This window comes from Panthera onca, chromosome D1 (assembly GCF_046562875.1).
Source record: "Panthera onca isolate mPanOnc1 chromosome D1, mPanOnc1 haplotype 2, whole genome shotgun sequence".
Classification (NCBI taxonomy): Eukaryota; Metazoa; Chordata; class Mammalia; order Carnivora; family Felidae; genus Panthera; species Panthera onca.
In genome coordinates, this window is record NC_138348.1 from 22060654 (window position 1) to 22082219 (window position 21566).

The window sequence follows — 21566 nt, forward strand, 5'->3', positions numbered from 1 at the left end:
GATTCAAACTAGAATTATTAAAAAATCAGAGGACTTAGTTGTTCCTTTTAGTTAATATCTTTCCTCTGGTACAGATATTAGGAGTGAGGGAAACCACATGCTTCAGTTCATATTTGTCCCCTAGTAATAGGAGATGAGATGACTTTCATCTCAGTTAAGTTAGAAGAATGAATATGTCATATATGTCACCTCATGGAAACATTTAAATGAAATACCAGTGTTATCATTTCCACATCCCTTAATCACCATGGAGATTAAGCACTAAATCAAAAGTCTCCAGAGTTAACCAAAAACAAAGTAATATTGAGTATTTGATGTCTGGAAATGTATGGACCAAACACTTTTTTAATGTTTATTTATTTTAAGAAAGAGAGAGAGTGTGCATGCATGAGCAGGAGAGGGGCAGAGAGAGAGAGGGAGAGAGAGAGAGTCCCAAGCAAGACCCAATGTGGGACTCAAACTCATGAATTGTGAGATCATGACCTGAGATGAAATTAAAAGTCAGAAGCTTTACTGACTGAGCCATCCAGGGGCCCTGGACCAATTCTATTAATTTTTTCCCTACTTATTGGTTAAAAAGTAAAGGATTTCCTAAAAAGTAAAGGATTTCCTAGTTTCACAATCCATGTCAGGTATATGAGAATATAAGATAAATTAACAGTCTCCAAATACCCATAAGTAAAATGAATGATAATAATATAATAATCAAAATAGGTAAAATAATAACATATATAAAAATAATATATCTGTATTGAACACTTAATGCCAAGCGCAGTGCTAAATAGTATTCTATTTAATACCAAAAACAACCCTCTAAAGACATGTTATCCATATTTTACAAATGAAGAAAATAATCCATAGAATAAATTAATAATGTGACTGAACTCATGTAGCCAGAGAAGATAATGAAATCAATTTGATTATTCAAATATGAGGTTTTATTTAAGGCAATAGATTGAAATGGGCTGGAATGGAATGAGGTAGCAGAAGACAGGATAGGATGGGGTGGGATAGGATAGAATAGAAAAGCTACTGTGTACCACGTTGCAAGGTTTGACTGGTAAAACTTCGTTTTCAGTTTTGAGAGAAGGAGAGAAAGAGCGAGAGGGAGAAACAGAAGCTTTGCACTGTTTCACTGCATAGTGGATTTCTCACTGGGAGATTCGATACAAAAACTAAAAATTTTGGAGCAACTACACTAAAGAATGTTCAGCCTCGCTCCAACCCCCATATTGCCATAATCCGAACAAAATAATTTTCTCATTTGGTGTGTTCCTGGTTGACTCTTATAATATTTAAGGATCAGAAAGAATGCGTCTTCTGCAGTATTTCAGCCAAGCCCATTGGGTTACATATGGAGAAATAGAAGACCGAATAATAGATTGACACCTTAATGCAGAATGGCACAGTTAAATTAGTGGCATATTTGGGAGTAGAATATGGGTATCCTACTACTGTTAGATGTTGTTCTTTGCTTGGTTGCTTGCTTGCTTGCTTGCTTGCTTTTTCTCCCAGGAGTTGAGGATTAAATTAATAAAGCATCAGAAATAACAAGTTGTAGGTTGTCAACTCCTACTCATTGACTAGTATATCTGTAACACACAGGGACCTCTCCTTTGCTATCAAATGACAGCAGTGACTATTTATTAAGTGCCTCTTTAGCAGATCATTGTATTTAGGTATAAGCTATGCCTTTTATTATCTTGAGCTTCTAGTATAGATGAGGGGAAAAAAAAGGTATTTATTTATAAGTAATGTAGTAACATGTAAAGACTAGGTTAAAAAAAAAAGATTTTTCAAGTGAAAGGTACAGACCATTACATTGCTCAGAAGAGGGAGAGGGCACTGTGACTTGGGTGACAATTAAGTCAAAGAAATGTGGAAGAGACGGCATTGAGTTTTCTTAGAGACTTAAGTGTGTCAGGATATGCCAAGATTGATAAAGACCTGATCAATTCTGAAATGCTTCCTGAGTTAATAGGTGAAAAATCAGGATTGTCACAAACAAAGCAACTGAAGAATAAAATGCTCAACTGCCAAATGACTCTTTAGGGGCCTGTTGATATTATAATGTAATTTTGTGCTAGTTGTTCATAAACTTTTAATTGGAGAAAAGTCTGTTTATGTAGTCATTCCAAAGAGCATTGTTAAGAAATTCAGGTGCAATGGAATATGCCAATGTTAATGGTAAATGTGAATAGTAATAATAAATTCTTTAAGTTAAAATTATCCCTCTTCTTTGGAACCCACTCAGATTCTAAAGTCAGTCCACACTGAGCTTTTTCTTTTAAAGAAATCTCTTTAATACATAAATTGCTACATTACCCTCAGTACTTAACCAGTGTCCTGATGTTGTAAAACAAATGTTTTGTTTGTGCATCTCAGCTTCTTAGATTATAAATTTCTAGCTGGTCTTGGATTTTTCTAATCACATTCCCAGTTCTTTGTACATGCTACATGATAAATACAGATTTGATGATTGGTTAATAGATATAGGGTATTTTTTATATATGGCTAGGAAAATACTAAATTAACTCATCAAATTCTCTTGCTTTCTTATGGTATTAACTACATGCTACAATTACTCTACCTCTGTACTCAGTACATCCTCAACTAGTTTTTAAGGGCTTGCGATAGGTAACAACTCTTACTTACACTGATCTCAGCACCCTATACCAAACGTAGTGCCTATTCATAGTAGATATTAAATTAATAATTGCCAAGTGGAAATTGAATGAATTTTAAAACTAATAAGCACAATATCTATAGGAAGCCTGCCACAGAATGGATACATGGAAAACTCTCAATAAACATGAAATGAATGAACGAATGAATCATGGATTCTAAGTTTTGCCACTAACTAGTTTTGTAACATGATGAAATCAGCTTCCCTTTTGGGGACTCAGTTTTTTCATCAATAATATAAGGTGTTTGGATTTGAAGGCTAGCTTTATAACTACTTTAAAAATTCTAGGAAGGTACTTCAGGACTTCCTTGAAGAATGAAGTATTTTCTTACCCAATGATATGTATTTGAAGGCCTTAGTTTATGGGGGGGGGCATAAGATACTTTTTTTAAAAAAGAGCCCCATTGCTAAAATTGCTTGAATAATATTAAAAAATAAAGTTAAAGTATGGAAATTTGCCTTTTTAAACCAGTTGAGCACATGCAATTTAAAAGTCCATCTTGCTATTATTCCAGAAGCCACATTCAAATGAATTTGATATTAATTTCATAGGAAAATTGAAGACAACATTAATAAATTGCAAAGGCATGTAACAGTTCTTTCACCACAAAAAGAGAGAAATGTGTGTTCATTTGTCATGCATACAACAAGCATCAAACAGTAATAATTTTTAACAGATTGAAATAAAATATTTCATTTTGTCTTTTCCTCACTCCATATTCTCTTGTTATTTAAGAGAGAAGCATGGTGAAAACATTTTATTGAGTTGCTTCTTTGATGAACTCTTGGGTGGTTTGATTCCCCCTCCCTGGAAAATTTATATTGGCAGGTTGGCAGGTAAAATCGTGTTGCTTTAATTGATCTATTGGAATGTAAAACTGGTTATTGACTGATACTTATTAGACTATAAAATCAAGATCATGGGCCTAAGAAATGCATCTGTGGCTTAGTAATAATTACAAGAATAATGGTAGTAACAATAACTAAGAGCTCTATTTATACTAGACACTAGGCTAACTCCTTTCCATATACAGTCTAATGTATTCCTTGTGACAATCCTGTATGATAGGTTCCATTACTACTGGAGAGGGAAATGAGCACTTTTCCAAAGGTTAATACTTAGTATGTGGTAAGTCATGATTCAGTGAACTTAGAGTTTACTGGAAATGAAGATGAAAGGACACACATAGATTTCACACAAGATAGAATGAGTGCTATAGGAGAGGCACATACAAAGTATCATTATCTAAGATTGTTCACCTATCTTTTGATTCATTCATGTATTTGTACAGCTATACTCCCAGTGTTCATATATTCCCCGTGTACTTTTACCCAGAATTCTAGAGCTAGCAGATCCTTGGTTCACTGCTTCCATCCATTGCCGGAATCCCTTTCTACACCATCCCTGGGATCTTGGTCACAGAACCCTGTTGCTGAGTACCTTTAGGGATAAACACGCTCCCTATAGGCAGGTGTATCTGCTGCTCAGGTTGCATAGATGGGAGTTGAGCTACACTTGGTTTCCCTGTACCTTCCAATCTTGGTTTTTCCCAGTATAGCCAGTTAACAGTTTAGGATCATCCTTTTACAACAAGCTTGCACTGTCGGAGGCCATTGTTTGGCTCCATCCCATCTCTACATGTCTTTTTTTCATAGTTAATATTGCAGTGTTTCTGTGAAGTTAAAACTACGTAATCATGTAACTTGTTTAGAAGAGTGCACAATGCATAATAAGCAATCTGTAAAGAATAGATGATAATAATGCTAATAATAACATAATTGTTATTTATTGGATTAGGCATAGTTTATAGAATTCTTCCTCTCCTGGTTGGCCACATTTTGTATAAAATGATTTAGATATAGATGCCAGCTTTCCTTAAATATGTTACTGTTAATAGGACACAGGGTTTCAGGTTCACTTGTGTATATCATTAAAATGAGCCCAATACATTAAACTCAGGTTTAATGATTGACTTAATTGGTAGGGATATTGGCAATGCCCATTCTTGCATACATAATTCCTGGGTTCTGCTTCGTGGAGTCGTTATATTTAAATACCCTTTTAAAAACCTAAACCACTGCCTGGCTGTGTGATTGCCCCATAGAAAATAGCAATAATGAAAAGAATAAAAAGAGAAAGGTGGAAACTCACTTGAACAAAATAGAAGCCATTTCAAAGATACAACCCTACATAAGAATGAGGGAAGGGAAATAAATACATGTACCTAAAGCATGACCAATGATCATGCAGCTCCTCCATTCAAAGGCTTAACCTACTTTTTTTTTTAATTAAGCATACCAACTCTTTGTTTCTAACAGAATAAAATTGTAATAAAACAAAAAGGTTTCACTACAGACCAAAGCCAGACAGCTGCTTAAAAGATGACAAAATGTGCAGCTCCCTGGAGCCTAAAGTCTCTTTTAAGGTTGATTATGAATGACGCATCCAGGCGGGGAGTCTTCCAGGAGGAAATACATCTTTGTCTGGGGTTAGGTCAAGGGCTAGACTCCCAGGGCTCTAGTGAACCTTGAGGAGAAATCTCTGAGGCAGAGCCCAGACAGATGAAGTCACTAGATCCTCAGAAGGGGGAGGAGAAGATAAAACCTCACCCTGGACTGATTTTCAGTTGCAAGACTTTTCTGGCAAAGGATATGCCCAAACTTGTTCTCTCCTGGTTTGCCTACTGTTCGTGGGCACCCATGCAACCCATGTGGTTCTAAAGTCTGAAGTTGAGATACAATACCAAGAAATGGTAACATCAGTGGCCCCCCAGTGCCATTTAAATATCTTTTCATATTCTTGTATGTTGCTTTTGAAGGGTGGATATTCTAGGATGTGGCCTTGTAGAAAAATGTCTTTTTCAGGCTATATGGAATCTTATCATCTAGTCCAATCATGTCATTTTGCAGATGAGGAAACAGGCTGAGAGAGAGGGGACTTGCCCAGAGTTACTCAGCTAGTCAGTAACAGACAACAGTGGAGCTTGGGGTAAGTTGTGTGGCCTCTTCGGGCCTCTCAGTGAATCTATAAATTGGAAATGAAGGATAGGTCTATGTGATCTCTCTAAAATTCCTTCTTATTGTAACATTCTACTTATGTTTAATTTTAGATTTCTAACTTCCAGTGTGATTTCCATTTTGTAATAATCAAGAGCCTCTTATAAAAATGATGATAAATATATGCCTAAATGTCAGTGTTCAAGAATTTGGATGAAGGCTAAAGTCTGGTTAATAATTTCGTATTATGTACAGATACTTATCTCTGTACATGGCATAGATTTGGACTAAAGATTTTGAAAGTGCACCTGGCTTTGAATATGGTTGGTAATTTACTATATTATATCCTAAGACTACAGACAACTTCTTAATTAAACTATAGGAAATGTTTCTTTATTGCTATTGCCTTATGTTGTTTTACTCATTGCTGGAAATTTCAAGTCACATCAATGAGTAGGGTTGCTCAGGAAGTCCTGCCATTATAGGATAGAAATGCCCAAGTTGGTTTGGGTTCATTGAAAACTCCATTGCTTATAAGCAATAATTGGATCTTTTTTTTTTCCCTCTCATTTCTTCAGTATGCACAGTTTCAGTAAAATGACAGCAAATCCATTATGTAATGGAAGCTATAAAAGCTTTCATCAAGAGTGTGCATGTTTACTGTCTGTTTAGGATAGTCTGGGTTATGGGAGTGGCAAGGGCAAAAGATTCAAGATTAAGATCCACCTGGCGTTTCAAGTCCTTGGCTCCATGGACTTCGGCAGGGGGTTGTGAGGGTAATGGGAGGAGCAAGAAATTAATGTCCTCTTTTTTTTTGTCTGTTTCCCCTAAGGTCCCCATCAGGTACAAGTCTTTCCAAACTCTGTGGGATACTTTAAATATCCATTTTCCCCTGTTGAATATGTGGATTCAATTCATTTTTAAAGTAAGATTTATAATGCAGAGAATTTTGAGGGTAGGGAGTTCATTGGTTACAGGGGAAGCATCTTTACAACATTGGCATGCAAGTCAGACATTTATTACTAAGATGACATTTGACAAGTTATGCGTGATGGTGTTTACAGAGATATCAAAGGGATGAAATGGAATAATGTATATGAAAGAAATGTGTACAATCGAAAGTATGAAAAATTCTTTGTGTTTTCTTATACTGCATATTAAAGGAAATGGACAGGTGTATAGAAAAGAGTGAGGGGTAGAGAAGGAGAGAGTGTGAGAAGAAAATATTTTACTTTTACAATCAAATCATGGTTTAGAGCAGAGACCACTATGATGCAGGTAAAATATTGCTGCTGGAATATTGGATGTCCATGCTTCTTAAAATATTATGTACATTTGAGTCACTTGGGCATATTGTTAAAATGCGCATTCTGATTCATTAGATCTGAGATGAGGTCTGAGAGTCTGAATTTCTAAAAAGCTTCCAGATGCTGCTGATGCTGCTGGTCCCAGCCCTCTGAGTAGCAAGGTTCTATGCCATCAGAGTCATAGGTGTAACCAAAAGTCAACTAAGTATTTTACTAGAAATCAAATTGTTTACATATTTTGGGGGATTTATATATCAAGGGAATACCATCCAGCCTGGCTAATGATGTGCCTCCTCCTTGCCACACAAGAAAAGAGCCTTCAGCCCTTTCTGGTTTTATTATTAAGTGTTGGGAAAGCACTCTGCTTCTCCTGGTTGGGGCTTCTGACTGAAAGACGGTAGCAAGATAGGGGTTTTATATACAGAACAGTTAGCAATAAAGAAGATCGAGGGAACCAACACATTACTAAGGCCGTTGACTTGCTTTTGGTTTCTTTACCGGGTTGTATCTAGTGGAGGTCATTGGGTCTTGCCATAGGAATTCTGGATATGTGATTGGTTGTCTGAAATCTCATTTTTGCCCTGGCACATTGCATATTTACATTGTCTTATATCACTCATTTCCCTAACAGAAGTATGAACAGGGAGAAAGCATGTAAGATGTTTCCCTCTTTTTATTTTTTAAATTCAGTTCCACACACATTGACAGAGAACTAGGTTACACAGTGGTGAGCTAGGCTCTGAGAGGGGGCCTGAGGATCAGGAAAGGGATCCCGGGTATTGTCAGTTCACATTTAGACATTATTCACAGGCATAATAAATAAGCAAATACAAGGCAGTTTGAATTTAAGGAAAAATATGAGCTCTGCTAAGAACACGATGAAATTTGAAAAAAAAAAAAAGAGGCAACAGTGCTGCTGGGGAGGGAATTCAGAAGACATTGTAAAGGAGGAAGAATTGAGATCATGGTCACTTGCACATAGAGGCCAGAAATCAGTTTGAGGCAAAGTCTTTGTCATATTGTAGGTATGTAAGTGGAGAGCAAAAGCAGAGACATAGGTCAGTATAATTCAACTAACACAGCGCTAAGATTGTGTTTGGATGTCCTTCTTTGGAATTCAGGCTAAAGCCTAGAGCTTATGTGGGATTGTTGGAGGTGAGGGAAGCCAGGTCCGGTAGTGTTTTAGCTGGTGTTTCTCTCAAATTTCGGTCTTTTCCTACTGGGTGTAGTTCCCTAGAATCTGCAGGAGAAAAGATCACCTTTTATATAAACACCTCTCCAAGGCAATCGAAACACAACACTTTAGAAGATACATGAATCAGGGATGGGTGAGAGAGAAATGATTCCAAATTGCCTAAAAATATATTCCGTGGGGCACCTGGGTGGCTCAGTGGTTAAACGACCCACTCTCGGCTCAGGTCATGATCTCGTGATTGGTGACATTGAGCCCCACGTCGGGCTCCAAGCTGACAGCGCGAAGCCTGCTAAGGATTCTCTCTCTCTCCTCTCTCTGCCTCTCTCTCTTTTTCTGTCTCTCTCTCTCTAAAAATAAATAAACATTTAAAATATATATATATTTCCATGATTCATTGACTCATTAGGTGCTTCCTCTTTACAACTCTGATACTCAGATGTGTTAAAGATGCTCTCTGCTCTAATTTATGTGAATTTAAATTTCTCTTTAAGTGAATTTTTGCCCTGATAGTTACTTTGGAGTATTATTGATTGATAATAAAGAACCTTTCATATCTCTTTTTTTGATATGCTGGTGCTTAGCTATTTCAAAAAAAGTGACTTTACAACCAATTTCTGAATCCTAATTGCCCTGGCTGGTGCCATTGCCTGGGTAGAATGGGGGATGTAAAGCTGGGATGTAAATCTTGGATCACTGTAGTCAATGTGGTCTGAGAATCCAGTGTAGATAGAGGGAGAAAAACCAAAGAACGTTAACCATTATCAAATCCAGGGACAAGTGTGGGGCCAGAGTCAGGAGGTGAAATGAAGTCGTAATTCAAAGGTATTCAGGCACATATCAGGAAACAGTGTGGACCAGTGCCCACTCGAGGAATTACAGTGTGAGGTGTTTGTTCTTACTGGATATTCACTTGTTGGCTGAGACTGGCTTACAGGCACAAGGAAATATTCAAAAACACCATTTCATCTTCCTTATTATCCACCTTTTGAAGATACTCTCTTAAGAGCCCAGATGAACATGAAACTTCTGTAACAATATAAACTTCAGACTCTTCTGCATCCCAGTGGGCAAAGTGATATACCTCCTCCCAGTGTTGATTTGTTTTAAATTCATTTGAATTAATCAAAATCTAGAAAATATAGACAACAGAGACTCTAGGAGGCTCTAGTTTTATAAAACTCCATTTAGCTGTGGCTGCCAACAGGTCACTGCACCCTTTGTCATTCATTCTGGCATTGCTTCCTCACCTTTGATGCCCCTGCTTGCCTGCTCAGGCCCGACTCCGGTGGTGTGGGATAGCGTTTTCATTCTTGTGGCCTCTGCTGTCAATTCCAAATTCCCAGTAACAAGCAAACTTCAAGGGCCTAGGTATTTCATACTGAGAGATGTTTTGAGAATCATCTAGCATTCACTGCCTTTGCTTTTCAGTTTAAACAACAAAGAAACAAATAATGCAAAACAAAAAACAAAATAAACAAACCCAAAACCCCTAGACATTGAAAGGAAATAAGGGGGAGGACCAAAGAGAGGGAGGTGAGAATAAGAAAAAGGAGCTGAAGAAATAAAACCAACATTTATTATGTGCTAAAATGTAGCAAACCCTATGCTAGGTTCTTATTATGCAATGTGCTACTTGATTTTGCCATGACCTGGTGTTAAGGTCATCATTGGGCCCACTTTACTAGAGGGTCAAATAGAGCATAAGAGAAAGTCTAGTTAGAGGTCATAGTCCCTCAGATACTCCCCCGCGGAGTGAAGGGAGAACCTGGATCTCTCCTGCTTTCTAGAACCATGCCGAAAATGGCAGATGATAGTGGCTGCAAGGAAAGTGACATCCTTTTTTGTCACAAAGTAGCTTAACTATGATATGATACGCCATTTAGATAAAAGGCAGAAGTGGGAAGAGGAAAAGTCACAGATCTGTTCCCTTCCAACCAAATTACTCTCTTCATTCATTTTGAACCTAACATATAGGGACTACTTTATGGTGGTAATAATCTTTTTACATGAACATGACCTGTCTTTTCCTTAGTCAGCAATATGCAGTCATGCTGGGTAGTCCCTGAGCTGTATAACGGTTGATATATAGTCTCTACATGCTTAATATGCAGAAATTGATTTTTTTAATAAATCAAGATGACTGTTTTTTTTTCCTTCATAAGCCATGTCTAGATTTAGATGTTTCTACTAAATGGTGATCTCAGCCCTGCATGCTGATTCTTTAAGGAGCTACATATTAAGCACTTACTAAATACTAGAAACCATGTTAGGAACTGTATTGGTCAGGATTGTCTAAACTCGCTGTGATAACAGATCAACCCTTAAATCTCAGTGGATTAACACGACTTTATTGTTTGTGCATGCTAAGTCTACTGTGGGCCTCTTTTAACCCTCAAGTGATGTGTGAGAGGGTTGGTCTGCCTCTGTCTTATGGCTTTGCCTTCTGAACATGTGGCTTCCAGATTGCTATCACAGGGAGAAGCAAGCTGGAGATAGTTCAGGGCATTCCTCTGCCTTCCGCAGAAGTGACACACTTATATTCTATTTATAATCCATTTGTCAAAAGTCACCTGGCCCCACCTAACTCTGAGGGTGGAGGTGGTGAGGGAGCTGGGAAATAGAATCTTCTCTGTGTCTATAAAAGAAAGAATTAACAGATCCTGGTGAGTGCTGTCAATGATGTATCACAAGTTCTGAAATAACAAAGTTTACATATTTAAAGTTAACGCCTTCTATGGAAGCTAGGGAGACATATGAGGAAAATGAGAATTCCAGGGGAATATCGAGGGCTATATTACGATTTGGCAAAGCCTATAGCTCCTTGAGCCAACAACTGATGTTTTCTTTAGAGCATTTCTTTTTATCCATCTGAAATAATTAAGATTTAAAAGTTCCTTGTGTTGTGTTGTGTTGTGTGTGTGTGTGTGTGTGTGTGTTAATGTTGTCTGCTTTGTTTTCTTAAATAAAGGTCAAAATGTGTTTAGAAACTAAGCCTGGGTCTTAGACTTTCTCTTCTTGAACCCGTGGCCTTATAGCAGTTATTTCACAGAAGGAAGCGAATTTTCTGTGCTGTGAGTCAGGAAGGCTGGAATGAATCTGTGCACCCTCATAGTTCTTTCTTTGCGGGGCACTTGTTCTTTATAGATGTCCCAATATTTATGACTGGCATGGCTGCATATCAAGACAGTTTTCTGGCATTCACCATACAAATAGCAAAGCATATGCAACTGCAGAGATCTAAACCTTCAGGAAAAATAAAAATGGAAAAAAAAAGCCATAATAAGGCCATGCAGGTAAGTTTATGCTTGAGAGTATGAACATGGGTCTGGGTCAAAGAAGACGTGCTGCTAGAAAGTCTAGATGTTCTCTTTTTGTATTTAGTACATAGGTTTTTGTTAAAACTCTTGTTCTTGTAAACAATCAGTGAAGGACTGAAAAATTGGTACCATGTCTATTTGTAAGGAATAGAAAAATAAAATTCTGCACCATTTTTTGAAAATTCTTCTTACAGTGAAAACAGTTTTCACCCTTTGTGGCTTATTTGTAAATTTAATATGTCTTACCCACAGAGTTAAGAATTTGAGCTTTCACTGTCAAGTATTTCCTCTCAACAATTTTCTCTTTATCTTGATTTTCAACTTCTTTGACTTTAAATTATATCCATAAAATGGATTTGCTTTGGCATGTAGACATAGGTTATGACCTCTAAATAAATATTTTCAGTGAATTTGGAAAGCAACTACAATGGCCTCAGAAATTTTGAAGATAAGTTAGAAAGAGCCAACTATGAAAATAACACAAGTAATAGTAATGATGATGAGGATAGTGATGATTATATAATGTAATGATGAACATTAATTGGGCATTCATTATGATCCAAGCACTGACTGTTTTATAAGGATATGTTCACTTAACCTACATATTTATAAGGGGCTATTATTAACCTCACTCTAGGAAAGGGCTTAGAGAGATGTTAAATAAATTTCCCAATGTCACGTGACCAGAAGTTACTGGTTGACCTGCTTCAAGTTAACTGAGGCTTGTCCTGCTATAAAGTATCTCACTGGTTTCTAAATGTGTGGATAATCCACTAAACTGAAAGACAACCAAAGGAAACGTCAGCGTAAGTGTGTATTTTAACTTGCATAAAGAAAGTATGTTTTATCAAAAGTACCATAGTCAGAAAGTTTGGAAATAGAGAGAAGGCAGGAGGAATATGTTCTGCTTTCATCCACAAGTATTCAAAGGAAGAATCTACTACCTAGTGTGGTGGCTCTTAATCAAGAGCAATTTTGTTTCCCCATCCAGAAAACATTTGACAAAACCTGAAGACGTTTATCTCCTCATGACTGGGAGAAAGGGTGCTCATAGTATCTTGTGGATAGAAGCTAGGGCTGTACTGAACATCCTTCAATGCACTGGGCAGCCATGTTGTCCAGCTTCTTGTTGACCAAAATGGCAACAGGACCAAGGTTGATCTTGTGTAAAAGTGTATTCTTATATAGGGAAACTTGTGTAATTAAGGGCTCAGTCTTTGGAGTCAGTGTACTTGATGTTCAGTTCTCGCTCTACAGTTTGACTTTGGGAGTTCAGCTCTCCAGGTTTTAATTTAGTTACTTATATGCTGGAAAGAAATATTCTTACCCTACAAGATTGTTCTGAAGATTAAATGAGAGCATGTATACACAGTGAGTAGCATAGTCCCTGGCTTTCATAGATGATCCATAATGTTAGGTGAGAAAATGATAAACTTTGGTTAAACAATCATAGTAATGTTTTTGAGACCCTCAAAGAATGCTGTCGAATAGGTGCTTTAAAAGACCTGTCTCCAGATCAGACAGCTGTGTTTTAAATCTTGTTTCCTCTACTTCTTAACAGTATGACTTTGGACAAGTGCCTTAGAACTCTGTGCCTCAGTTCCCTCATCTGTAAGATGAGGGTGGTAAGTAATATGTGTCTTCTAGAGTTTCTGTCAGACTTAAAAGAGAGTATAAGTATAAAGTGCTTAGAACAGTGCCTACCACTTAGAAGTGGACAGTTATTAGCACTTATTATTCATTTACTTAATATTGTTAGATAAGACATAGCATATAAATTAATTTTCTAAGTAACTGAACCTTGAAATACCAGCCTCTTAAATATCTCTTGAAATACCTCTTGAAATACGAACACTTTGTTTTATTTTAGCAATTAGAATAATGGAAATAGCTCTAAAATTATATTTCAAAATTATTTTCTTATTTAAAAATGAATGCTAAATAATCGTGATGTTTTATGGTTAATTCAAGACCTGTGTCATCATGCTATCACGTTTTGTAGTAGATTATGGTACACGAAACTTCTAAAACCATTGAAGTAAGATTTTCTTTACCCTAGCCTGCTGGATGGTTTCATTCTCTTGTCTGCTCTTAAAAAATACTGGTTTTGCTTCCTTGCTATCAAGATCAGCTATCTGACCCTCATAGTCTGTACTTGCCTTTTCTAAATATCTGCATGTTTATTAGTTGATCAGTATTTATTGAACATACTATATATACTGTGCTCTCTAAGGTATGTTAGTGACCAAAGCAAAATAATTCTTTCTTGGAGCTTACTATTTTTCAGAGGTAAACATTGAAAATGTAACACAGGTTCAACAATCATTTAGTTCCAATGTGACCTACACTATTGCTATGCATAGAGGCAGAGCCCTTCAGTGTGGGCTGAAAGACAGGCCAGGCCTTCAAGTAGAATTGATCACGAAGTATCAGCCTGAAAAAGGGAGTTAGCATGAACAAGGCAAAAAGAACAAGCATTACAAGCAGATGCAATTACAGAAGGAAAGTTCCTTATTTTTGACAGGGTACGGTGTTGAATAAAGGAATTTTTAAAAGCTCGGTATGACTACAGACCAAAATGAATCAAAAGACAGAAAACAAACAAAAACAAAAACAAACAAAAAACAAACAAAAAGACAAAATCCAGGTTTATGGTGGCATTGATGAGGCTCAAAGGATAGCCAGTGTCTCTATCATACAATCCTCTAAAGCACGCAAAAGTTGGCCTTATCCAGTAGGCAATGACAGGCCATTGGGAAGTTTAAGTTTGTTGTTGATATGGTAGATGTTCATGGGAAGACAGGCTTGGAAGTAGGAAAGAATGAAGGTAGAAACACCAGTTTGAAACTGCTGCAGTAGTCCAGGTAGGATGTGATGAAAACAGCCCAAATTGTGTCTGGAATAGAAGCGGTCTCTGATGACTAAGACTCTCCTGAGAGAGGAGGGCTGATATTTAGTTTATGGACTTGGAAAGATTTATTTGTCAGTTTACCTTCTACATTGTTCTTGGCTACATTCCAGAGCATTGAGGTTGATGAATAATCAATTTCCAAAGAGTAAAAACACAAATGTGCAGCAGTAACAAAAATGAAACCGTATTTGTATAATAATTGAAAACCCTCTATTATTGCATTTAATCAGCAAATTTTCCTAATGAGTGATTTGCACCCTCCTGGTTCCTACAAGACTACATTCTGAGTTGATGTACTTTATATATTGGCAGTAGGATATTTCTACCTCAGTAAGCCATGAGGCCTGATAGGAAATTTCATTTATCCTGTCTCACAGAGAAAGTTGTATGTATACATATGCAGACATTTTGCATAAGGCCTTGAATGCCGTATTTATAAAATTGTATATTCCATTTTGAACATGTATAAAAGCTGTTCAATGGTCAACAGATGTCGATTTCTAAAATATGTGTCTAAAATAGATATAATAATTTCTTTTTCTTAGGATAATTGAGAGAATTAAATATGCTGGATTTAGTATCTAGCATCTAATACATATTTAATAAGTTAATACATTTAAAATACATTTATAATTTAAATATGATTTTAATATCACAGGTTAACTATATGGTTTATGATGAATGTGTATATATTGGGGTGCCTGGGTGCTTGGTTGGTTAAGCATCCTACTCTTGATTTCAGCTCAGGTCATGATCTGACATCACAGTTCATGGGTTTGAGCCCCCGTATCAGGCTCTGTGCTGACAGTGTAGAGCCTGCTTGAGATTCTTGCTCTCTTTCTCTCTGCCCCTCACTTTCTCTCTTTCTCTCTCTCTCAAAAATAAATAAACCTTTAAAAAAGATGAATATATACATACGTATATATGTACGTATATATGCACATATATACACTACATTTGCTATTGATGATTATAACAAAAATGGTTGTGCAATGGTATTCAAAATGATGAATAGGTGGGTTTTTTAATGTTTATTTATTTTTGAGAGAAAGAGAGAGAGAGCATGATCAGGGGAGGGGCAGAGAGAGAGAGGGAGACACAGAATCTGAAGGAGATTCCAGGTTCTGAGCTATCAGCACTGAGCCCGATGTGGGGCTCAAACTCAGAAACTGTGAGATCATGATCTGATCAGATGTCTAACTGACTGAGCCACGCAGGCACCCCTAAAATGACGAGTAGTCTTACAGCTATCCTTGGTAAAATTAGTTTTGTTTTTTTTGTTTTTCGTGGGGTTTGTTTGTTTTTTTTTTTTTTTTTTTTGGTTATTTTTGTCCTGGGAAGTTATCATGAATCAGAAGTTAAATGTTAGCTCTGAATATATGGCTTCACATGAGTTGAGATTCTGACCCAGTTTCTATATCCTGCTTCTTCTCATTTGCTTATTCATTTCTTTATTCATTATTTAAACAAATATTTACTGGATCTCTACTTGGTGCCAGCCACTATAACCTGTCTTACAGTCTGGTAGGGAACAAACATGAAAGCAAATGACTGCAATAAAATGGTGTGAACATTGTGTAATACATCCTTTTAAAGTAAAGAGGCATTCCACTCTCCTACATGACATATGGTTAATTATTATGTACATATTCGTCTGTCATTAAACTAAATAGAGAAGAATGGAAATTACATAGAGGAAACATAAAGGAGCATTTCTTTCTAAGTATCTGTTTTTTATTCATTCTCTTGTCTTCATCTACCACCCACCTGCTGAAGACATCCAATGATTATCAGTAATTGCTATCACTTTCTCTTACCCTGGAATCCTATTTCCATCTGACTTTTGGCAATCTGTAGGTAGATGTTCCATAGATATCTCAAATTCATTCTGCTTAAAACAAATGCATTATGTTCCTTCCTCTCACAAAAGATTGTTTCTCCTCCTATACATCTAACCCCTGTTAAATGTATCATCTATAAAGTCATCCCGACTGAGGTTTCAGGATCCCTGTCAATGTTCAGTGGCTGCCTGTAGCCCACAGCCAATAGGTCGTCAGATCTTCCTCACCCCCTGCCAGTTTTCTTCCTCCCCCTTCTAGGGAAACACTGCACACATACCTTATGCCCCAAATTAGTAGGATAAGAAAGCAATTTGCAAGTTGCTAGGCAGCAAGAGTTGAAGAGAAAATTAAGTCAGTGACTTGGTTATTAAGTGTTACCACTGTGTTGTCTCTTTTTCTGTGAGTGGAGAATGTTTCTCTTTAACATGGAATAATAACTTTAAATTATGTTGATCTGTGAACTTCAAAAACATCCTCATACACATTTCCACATTGATACACTTGCTGGGTTTCTCTTTCCCTCCCATCACTGATATTTTATGCTTCCAAGGGCAGTTCCAGCTATGAATCTGAGTCCTTTGCCAATGCCCGACTGCTCAGGATCTGAATGGGAAACTCCTACTGTAGTTCATGTTTATGGAGGAGTATGTTAACCATTGCTATTAGTCACTGAAAAGAAGTGATTGACATCACAGTAATGAAAGATACCATAAGTTGGCTTTGATCATATTCTGAGTTGCATTCTGAAACTCATTCAGGCCCTGAAGTTTCATTCTGGTTTACACTCTTCTTTTTTTTTTTTTCTTCTGGCTTTCTTTCTTTTTTTCTTTCTTTCTTTCTTTCTTTCTTTCTTTCTTTCTTTCTCTTTCTTTCTTTTTAAATTTATTTTTTATTTCTTAAAATTTACATCCAAATTCGTTAGCATGTAGTGCAACAATGATTTCAGGAGTAGATTCCTTAGTGCCCCTTACTCATTTAGCCCACACCCCCCACAACCCCTCCAGTAACCCTCAGTTTGTTCTCCATATTTATGAGTCTCTTCTATTTTGTCCCCCTCCCTGTTTTTGTATTATTTTTGTCTCCCTTCCTTTATGTTCATCTATTTTGTCTCTTAAAGTCCTCATATAAGTGAAGTCATATGATTTTTGTCTTTCTCTGACTGACTAATTTCACTTAGCATAGTACCCTCCAGTTCCATCCACAGAGTTGCAAAATGGCAAGATTTCATTCTTTTTGATTGCTGAGTAATACTCCATTATATATATATATCCCACATCTTCTTTATCCATTCATCCATCGATGGACATTTGGGCTCTTTCCATACTTTGGCTATTATTGACAGTACTGCTATAAACATGAGGGTGTATGTGTCCCTTCGAAACAGCACACCTGTATCCCTTGGATAAATGCCTAATAGTGCAATTGCTGGGTCATAGGGTAGTTCTATTTTTATTTTTTTAAGGAACCTCCATACTGTTTTCCAGAGTGGCTGCACCAGCTTGCATTCCCATGGTTCACACTCTTAAAGAGTGAATTCTGGGGTGCCTGGGTGGCTCAGTCAGTTAAGTGTGTGACTCTTGGTTTCAGCTCAGGTCATGATCTCACAGTTCATGGGTTCAAGCTCCATGTCGGGCTCCACACTGACAGAGTGGAGTCTTCTTGGGATTCTCTCTCTCCCTCTCTCTCTGCCCTCCCCTGCTCACCCTCTCTTTCTCTCTCTCTCAAGATAAATAAATACACTTAAAAATATTTAAAAAAAAGAGTCACTTCTAAATTCACACGTGTAAGTGTAAAACTGTCTGGAACATGGTAGGTCCAAAGTAAGTGGTACATCCTTCTTAACCTTGTAGGTTATCTTTGAAAAACTCAGGGAGCATCAAGTTCTCTAAACCACCCTAACCCTAGGATAATGCTAAGTTCCTAAGGAAAATACATTGGAAGAAGAAATATGACAGTTTTCTTTTTTCCTGCTTTCATTTTTTAAAAAGATTTTATTTTTAAGTAATCTTTACACCCAACATGGGGCTCAAACTCCCAGTCCCAAGACTAAGCGTTGCATGTTTTATCAACTAAGCCAGCCAAGCATCCCCTCACTTTTCATTTTGTGTGTGTTCTTAGTTTTTATATCCTGGCACACATGTAGGATGGGGTTAATATTAACTATAGATTAAAAGGAAAAGTTTAAATGTCTTTAAAATGTGGGGTTTTACATGGAATAGGACACAAGGCAGAGAGGAAAAGGCAGCTTGGAGAGGAGGTACAGATAAAGAAGACAATTATTCCTAGAAGACGTTGAAGAAGAGAAGATTAAAATTTGCTTTGAGTATTTCTAAAGCAAATGACGTATTTATGAGCTCCCATGTGAACTATTTTTCCTTCCTCTTTTGAAGAATTGAAACTTCCAGTGTGTATTTTTTTAATTTTTTTTTAATGTTTATGTATTTTTGAGAGAGAGACAGACAGAGCACAAGCAGGGTAGGGGAAGAGAGAGATGGAGTCACAGAATCCAAAGCAGGCTCCAGGCTCTGAGCTGTCAGCACAGAGCCCAACAAGGGGCTCAAACTCATGAGCTGCGAGTTCATGGCCTGAGCCAAAGTCGGACACCTAACCAACTGAGCCACCCAGGTGCCCCTCTAATGTGTCTTAATGTTTCACATCTTTTTTGGCCCATGCGTCCGATCTGGTGTAATAGACTAGCATTGTTAGCAAACAGTGGTGTCATTGCTGTATACATGGCTGTTGGTCCTCAGCTAAAGTGAGCTTTGCTGAGCAAATAGGTTTTGTGCAGCCACCCTAGACAAATCATTTCCCAGAATGCCAAGGGAAACACTAACGCTGGGTCTTACTTCATCGTTCGTCAGTATGTTCTCCTATTGACCAAATGGGATAAGGGAAAAACGGACCAAAGGAAAAACTTATGATTCACTGACATAAGCCTCCCAAGTGCCACCAAGAGTCATACCTCTGAAGGGATGATTAGTGAGCATCCTCACAGAGCAAAGGATCCTTGTTAGCAGCCACTTACAATTCATGGCGAGGCACTTGAGGAAAATATTGCTGCTGCTCACCGTGTTGCCAGTATTCCGCCTTCCATCTAGATGAATGTAGGATTGTTTGTATAGTGCAGCTTTCAGCGTGGGCGTAGAAGGAAAGTTTATTACCTGTTCTCTCCCCTCCTCTGAGAGGGATTTGTTTCACTTTGAACGAAGAGTCTCTTAAAAAGGCTTCAGGTCGCAATGCATGTTGTAATTTCCTCGAAGTCTGAACGATAGTTCACTTGATCTTAGCCAAAAGGCCGAGAAGCGATTGAATGATAGTTCAAATGATAATCCATGCGGAAGCCACACAAACATGGGATCAAAATTCAACTAGCTTTTTGCTCTGTTGGAAGAATGCAGGGCCTCACACTTAGAGATCACTCAGCAAATCTCCTAGCCTTTCTGACGTTGTTTAGTTGAGATGGACGAATTGGACTCATGTAGCAGAGATGATTGGAGATGAAAAAAGACAAGCTGTAAGATAGATGTGAGTTCATGGAAAGAGGAAAGGCTTTTGGCTGGGGTCTGGGGACTGAGTCAGAAGCACCTGTTATTCTCCCTCCTCTTCTCGGTACCTGCCCCTCTCTCAGCCTTACTTTCCTCTTTTTTTTTTTTTTTAATTTTAACCTTTCGTATTTATTTTTGAGAGACAGAATGAGACAGAGTGCAAGAGTGGGGAGAGGGGCAGAGAGAGGGAGACGCAGAATCTGAAGCAGGCTCCAGGCTCTGAGCTGTCAGCACGGAGCCTGATGCAGGGCTCCAACCCACGAACCATGAGATCATGACCTGAGTTATAAAGTCAGATGCTTACCCAGCTGAGCCACCCAGGTGCCCCCTTGCTTTCCTCTTTGCAAAACTCACTCATCTACCTGTCATGCAGACTGCTTACTGGATCACGTGGATAACATGGGATTCCCTTTGCCCTTTACCTTGCAGGCAGCAAGTCTACCCTGAGCAGTAGCATATCTTAAATTTTTTAAATTAAAATCTATATTCTATGTCCAGTTCCTTACCTTTCAAATAGCCATGCTTAGGCATCTGCGATATTTTGGGGTACTTTGTGTTTCTTTTCCTAGATTCTTATATTCTGTTCTTTTTTTAGCACCCATTGTTTCTACAGTTTGTAACCCTCTTCTCTCAACAAGAAACCACTGACTCAGAATGCGAGGGAATGATCCTGCATTCAAATGAGAAGTTGCAAACCCTCTATCAACCTGTGACTTTACACCTCCCACCTCCCTCCTCTCCTTCCAGAAAACAAACAGACCTGTCCTTCAGCTGTATGACCTTTTGAACCAGATGCATACATACATATTTGGGCAGGGGTAGGGGGGTGGGGGCTAGTGTCAGCAGTAAAGTCATTGACTTAATTCTGACTCTGCAGAGAAGCTGTGTTTGGGGGGCAGGATAGAAGACAGATGGAAGCAGGCTAAAAATCTGTCGTCATCATAATCGTCTTCAAAGAAGCATCACCTGCTTACATAGATTGAGAAAGAGAAATATAAGGTCACTTTTACAGGGTCTGATAATCCATTGGATGGAGGGAGAGGAAGAAAGATCATTGGTTTAACATTTATGTAAATTATTCTCAATTTTAAAACCAACTTTATCTGCCAGAGATTCCCACAGTGAAAATTAGATATCGTTTTCTTGCAGCTTCTTCATTCAGTTGATTTGTTCATTATGCCCTCTGCCTGGTTCTTTCTGAGAGAGGACACTCTTTGTATGAGTTGCTAGGTTCTCAGCGCACTGTGTTCCAAAGTTAACATCATGTTACGGCACCATATGGGCAATGACAGAGAATAACAGTCTTTGAGGTCTCACCTTTCAGGAGGGGGAGACGTGAGACTTAATTAATGAATGATGTAAGATCCTTCACAGTCCTGAGATAAAAGATGGTTTGTAAAATCAGAGTAAAATTAGAACTATTTCTCTAGTTCTAAACAAATATGCTGAACTAACAGGCATTTAAATAACTGAATGCAAAATGTGCATTATGGTATGTGTACATGTTCATATATATATATATATATATGAAATATACTACATTTTAGTCCTGGAAGGGAATTTAGGCTCTCCCCTTATGTTACGTCTTTAAAAACTGAGGCTCAGAAATGAATTTTCCTAAGATCCTAGAGCTTATTAGGGCCAGATACCAAGCCAGAAACCAGATTTCTTAGACCCCCTGTTTTGTGCAACATGCAAGACTGCCTCATTATAGATGTTCTGTATAGAGTATATGGAATCTGACCAAGAACAAAGGAGAAATGCTTT

General features: G+C 37.7%; 1 protein-coding gene across 10 annotated transcripts in view; it reads left to right on the plus strand.

Annotated features, from left to right (window-relative positions):
* LRRC4C (leucine rich repeat containing 4C) overlaps positions 1-21566 on the plus strand; it is a 1194683-nt gene that overhangs the window by 1075236 nt on the left and 97881 nt on the right. Inside the window, exon 2 of one of the 10 annotated variants that reach the window (XM_060606424.3) lies at positions 5552-5675. The exons of the other annotated variants lie outside the window; for them this stretch is intronic. The gene's annotated coding sequence lies outside the window, so the exon portion shown is untranslated. The remainder of the gene's footprint in view (positions 1-5551; positions 5676-21566) is intronic. 10 annotated transcript variants of the gene reach the window in all.